Raw genomic sequence first — 5892 nt, forward strand, 5'->3', positions numbered from 1 at the left:
TCATCAATGTGTTCGCATCTCTCCTCAATCCGTGCAGCCATATTTTCGGCCAGCTTCTCTTCGTGTCTCCCATAAAGTCGACTTCAACAGGACTGGGCAAGTCTGAAAGGACCTCGGAGCCTCTCCAGTAAGCTGAAGACAGGCAGATCTTCCACTGTCTGCCCTTTCAGGTTCTGGAAACTGACCCGTGAACTCAGGTCTTTGGGCAGCAGCAGTATCTCGAACTGACACAGCTTCCCGGACCAAAGACCTAAGCCAAGCTCCACAGAGGGCGGCAGCCCCTCCATCGCACTGATCCACCCACAGAACTCTGCCCGGTTACCTAGGATCCACCAGCCACAACAAGCCTCGCGGTACACACCAACATTCCACCTGGAATCCAACCGCTAACTGCCATCCCCAATGGCTGCTGCATCTTGTCAGTATTGGGGGAGGGGCTGCATCCGACGAGAGGTTCCTAAGGTAAATGTGATTCTACCCACTAGCGTCCCATGGGCCTTTGTTCTTCCCTCTTTCCTTTTGTTCAGATCTGTATGCACTGTAGCAACGGAGGGAAGTGTGTCCATTTTCAGTTGAATGTTTCACACGTCTTTAAACTTTCTAACAGTTCACAGTACACAGAGACCCACTAAGGGAAAGTATTGTTCCTGTAATATGGGCACACCCGCAATACATAGCCGTCGGTTGATTTCTGCTGAAACACCCGCATTCACGGGACATCTATCCATTTGTTTCAAGGGGGCTGAAATTCCTAGGAATGATACAATCCCCAATGTGCACTTTACTGCCTGTCTCTTTTGATCTTAGTACACTTTTGCGGAGCTACTTTTCCTTGTTATAGGCTTGTGCCATTTCTTCTCGACGTAGTGTAGAATATGGCATTCATTCATCCTGTTGGAAGACTTGCAAGTCTATATCACGGACTAGGAATCCATTGGATTCCAAATCGGCATTTGGGTTAGGTCACGATATGCTCATATGAATCAATATTTACGAATATAAATGCACGCCTCTGATTTCCGAATACAGGTGTGCTGAGTACATTCAAGCCGCGATACTGGGTCGATGCGTACTGAATGATCCTTGACATCACCTTGAGTAATTTCTTTTGAATATTCATGTTACCCTACCCTTTTTGTGTTGTTTGTTTTTTTGATTCTTTCTTGGTCTGCTTCTCGTTTGTTTTGCAAACACGTCAGGCCATGCATCTCTCCGTTTGCTTCCAACAGAGAGTCATATAAGCTGACTCCCTTAAGATAGTGCTTCCAATCCCCTATGATTTCCTGCTTCCCTCTCCCATCTTTAGGGTTTTGATGTCCTCCTTGCTTTCTTCTTGTTTCTTCTTTTCCACTCATGCTCTTCTTGCATTTCCAATAAGGGTTTTCTTCTTTCCATTTCATCTTGCTGCTTATCCCTTCAGGGGAGAATTCTCAACCTTTCTTTTAGGATAAGTTTCGAACTGCTGAATTCTTTTAAGATTTGCAGGTCTGTGGCATTCTCTAGCTCTGCTGTTATTAGAAATGGTGGTCATGTGGCATAGGCTACCCTAGATGGCAGCATTTTGCCATTCAAGCTATGGTCTATGTCCTGGCACTCCTCCCTGTCCTGCAATATTGCTGCTGAGATAGCAGCTGAAACCCCTCTGGAGGTTCTCTTGTGACTATGTTGCTTTCCTCCAGGCGCATTTTAAATCACTGGGATGCTCATGAACTTTGTTGATTTGGATCATACAGCTGCTGCTAAGTCTATTGGGATTCCACCTCTTTTGGACGCTGTGTACTTCCTGAATTCGCCTAGATGATTCTATCTTGGCTTTCAGCAAGTTTCAGTCTGATTTTTCTACACATAACTTTTCATACATTGTTTGTTTCTTTATCTCTTGCTTTTCCATCTGGGACTCTTTCGAATTTTAGTCTTTCATGCCTGTCATAAACCAGGATTCAACAGTGATGTTTTCATTGGTTTGCACTTGCTTTCCTATGTGTGCTTCTGACCGAGGGATTTCTGTTCCCCTGTCTTCAAAGTCATTCACGCATCCCTCTGCAATATCTAGTCTGCTTAGGACGGAATGTTAGCCCTGATATTTTCTCATCCACTGAGTTTTCTGATATTATTTGGCTCGTCTTTAGGCTTTCTCTTCCCCTTTTCTGGTATTCTGCCTTTTGTGATTCTGAGACACTGTTGTTCTTCAGTGTTTCCCTCACCTCCATTTTCAATACTTGCTCTGGAGAGCGTTTTGCAGTCTAGTTGTCTGAAAGCTTATCTTTAGGGCCTTCAATCTCTTTGGAACTGAAAATGGTACTTCATTTTCCTTTTACTGTATTTCTTCATCTCTACTGGTCAGGTAATTTCGGGTATCTAATGTAGAATTCTATGGCTTGGTTAAGTGAAAACTTTAGACTCTTGGCTCTACACAATTGCATGGGATTTCTGTGAGGACAAATTTTCCTAGACATTGATGCCATGTCCTGTTCCTGTGTGTGTTGTCTGGTCTATCTCCAATTGCTGGTGTTGCCTTTGTTGTGATGAACCCCCCATACTATTTCGATTAGGATAACCTCATTTTGATTACGCTTATCTCAGAAATCTGAAAGAGCACAGGACACTTCCTCTGGTGGAAATGGAGCTTCTAAAGGTTCTCAGCTCTGCATTCTACTCTATGTTATTTTGGAGTGTTTCCAGAAGAGCAGAGTGTGAGTGCGCTTGTGCTTTGTAGTGCCACGGGAATGTCCCACTGAAACCAGTTCTTCCAAGAGCTTCTCTGTCTTCAGAAACACCAGTGGAAGCATATCTATGGATGTCACACATCAGGGCCTGCTGGAATGATCCCGCAGCCCGAACTTGGTGTCCTCGCTGCCGAACCGTGCCGGTGCCATCCAAAATGTAGCATCCGCTTTTGAGCGATAAACTGAAGGAAATCCTTCCTGTTCTCACGCTGTGGTTTTGGACCACACTTCCTTGTCCTCTCATACTTTTGGTACGGGTGCACGAAAGCAACCACAGAGCTGTTGCACATCCTGTGCCTCAAACCAAACCATAATCACAGCCCAGGTTTTGAATGTAGCAGATCCTAAGGCTTTTCATTCTGAATTCAAACCCAAGGCCCCCTGGATCCCTCAGACCCGATGCACAATATCTCTGATTCAGCCCCACACATGCTCTATTGGCAAAATGCCAAATTGGTCTCTGGTCCTGCAGATGCACTGGGTGTGGCCATGGGACAGATCGATAATTTCAACTGCGTGCGCCAGGGTGGTTGCTTGCTCATTGGGGTCACAGGTCGGTTTGCTCTCTTGATAGGACCCACCACATCCCACAACGCACTCCAGATCCCTGAGACTCAGCGTGTGCCATCATCCGTAGCCCTATCCCTCCCTGAACGCTGCCTCTGCTACCTCAAATTTGGCAGCTCGGAGCTTGGTCTCAGAATCAACTGTGGGGATATTTTGCACTGGATTCTTTGCGTTCTGTCAGCCAAGCATCTGCTGTGCACTCTTCTAACACTCAGCGCATCACCTTCAATCCCATGTCTCCTGTCCGCTTGAGAGTGTGCGTCCAAGTTAAAGAGAGTTTCACCTTTACTGCTCCATCAACAGGGCTCAGACCATGCACTGGTATCCATTCCCTGCTTTTCCTTCTCCTGCTTCCAGGTGTTCTGAGGCCTCATCCTGTCTTTGGAAGTAACAGGCCTCTCTTCGGCAAGTGTCCTGTGCCAAGGGCTGGGTGAGTGGATGTTTCCATTGCTGTGTTCATGGGAGCGAGTGAGCGCAGGTTGCACTGCTTCTCTGTCAACTGGGCATCGATGAATCAACACTTTCCAGATACATTTCACAGAAATGTGATTTTTTTTTATCTCTTTGTTTCTATACAGCCGTGGTGGGAGGGATTGTCCGAAGACTCCAGTTTTGACATTGTGTTGATATCTCATTTGCAGTCTCTAAAAATTTAATAGAATTTATATAAATGTTTTGGGAGTTATACGAAAATGAAGTTAGTTTCTGAAACATACTAAATCGACCTAGAAGCCAGACTTGTCAATTTCGGTAACATTTTGTCAGCTCTAAGGAAAACATAGACAGATAGAATGCAAACTAGCAGTCCGAACTGTTAAAGGGGTCATGTCAACTCTTTACTGTTGAAGCCTCCGAAACCAACAGGAACCATGAAATAACTAATGGAAACATGAAATAACCCCCAAGCTTGGATTCACTTGTGCATGTGGTGCCCTTTACTCCCGATGACACCTACTGGTCAATGTTGGCATTTCAAGGTGTAACATCCCTCTCAAGGAAAATACAAGAGGAAACGAACTAAATATATACATTTAGCTTTGAATCCAAAGAACCTAGAGGCATTATAGCTATGAGAAGCCTGCTGCAGCTATGCTAGGCTACTGAGAACCAGGTGTTCTTCTATCAGTGATGAGAACGCTTAATCATCCGATCATGTTGGGTAAAGCACTTGAATGCAACCAAGTCTGCACCCCCATGATCGATTGCCCCCGGGGGCTTGACTCAATTGAAAGACGGTCCACATAAGCTGTGTCTTTCATGTCATTGGCGACTTTTACAGTTCCGTTCACTATCTGACTTCTAATATTTACCTAGACTGTCTTGAAAAACGGAGGCCTAATACAGATTCAAGTTCAGTCAAAGATTCCCCTCACTTACCACACTCCCTTCACCCCAGAGAAGACATAAACCCAGCATTTGCTGAATCTAGCGGAAGGCCATCGTTTCTTTGTGGGAGCTAAGTATTCAATTCCTATCTATTTCATACGGGAGTATTTGACCTTTATGGGGTTCCCTGTTGTTCACAGAGGATGGAGCTAGAGGAACTCTGATTCTAGGAGGGGCTTGCTCTTCTCTTACTGGCTTCATTGCAGCTCAGGTACTGATCCCTCAAAATGGATGCCTGAGTGGAGGGGAGGGAAGAGCAAGTGCTTGATAGCTAGGCCCAAACCTGGGAAAAGGCTTACCTGGGCTTGGTGCACTTTGATCTGAATGTCTTGGAATTGCCCCTTGGGTCGTGTGGATTATCTGACCTCTTTCAAGAACATGAGCGTTTTTATCATCTCTGCCATCTCTTCTCTTTAGACGTCAGAGATCTTGGACCCGTTCTTGGAGCAGAGAATTGAGGAACTTCCTCCAGTCCACGGTGGCCCTCCGTATGTTTCTGCTAGTATCAGCGAGGTTCAATATGTCTCATGAATGCCTTTCGAGCCTGCTATCCTCTACAGCTGTCTCCAGGCCAGTATTCTCTATTGTAGCAGAACATCTCTCATCAATGTGTTCGCATCTCTCCTCAATCCGTGCAGCCATATTTTCGGCCAGCTTCTCTTCGTGTCTCCCATAAAGTCGACTTCAACAGGACTGGGCAAGTCTGAGAGGACCTCGGAGCCTCTCCAGTAAGCTGAAGACAGGCAGATCTTCCACTGTCTGCCCTTTCAGGTTCTGGAAACTGACCCGTGAACTCAGGTCTTTGGGCAGCAGCAGTATCTCGAACTGACACAGCTTCCCGGACCAAAGACCTAAGCCAAGCTCCACAGAGGGCGGCAGCCCCTCCATCGCACTGATCCACCCACAGAACTCTGCCCGGTTACCTAGGATCCACCAGCCACAACAAGCCTCGCGGTACACACCAACATTCCACCTGGAATCCAACCGCTAACTGCCATCCCCAATGGCTGCTGCATCTTGTCAGTGTTGGGGGAGGGGCTGCATCCGACGAGAGGTTCCTAAGGTAAATGTGATTCTACCCACTAGCGTCCCATGGGCCTTTGTTCTTCCCTCTTTCCTTTTGTTCAGATCTGTATGCACTGTAGCAACGGAGGGAAGTGTGTCCATTTTCAGTTGAATGTTTCACACGTCTTTAAACTTTCTAACAGTTCAC

General features: G+C 46.2%; 1 long non-coding RNA gene across 1 annotated transcript; it reads left to right on the plus strand.

Moving 5' to 3' along the window:
- The first annotated feature begins 278 nt into the window (after window positions 1-278).
- LOC140690519 (uncharacterized) lies at window positions 279-5280 on the plus strand. Its single transcript, XR_012065830.1, has 3 exons — window positions 279-462; window positions 3651-3723; window positions 5097-5280. It is a non-coding gene; the product is annotated as an uncharacterized lncRNA (long non-coding RNA).
- Window positions 5281-5892: the final 612 nt, after the last annotated feature.

The sequence above is a fragment of the Vicugna pacos genome, chromosome 30 (assembly GCF_048564905.1).
Source record: "Vicugna pacos chromosome 30, VicPac4, whole genome shotgun sequence".
NCBI classification, from domain to species: Eukaryota; Metazoa; Chordata; class Mammalia; order Artiodactyla; family Camelidae; genus Vicugna; species Vicugna pacos.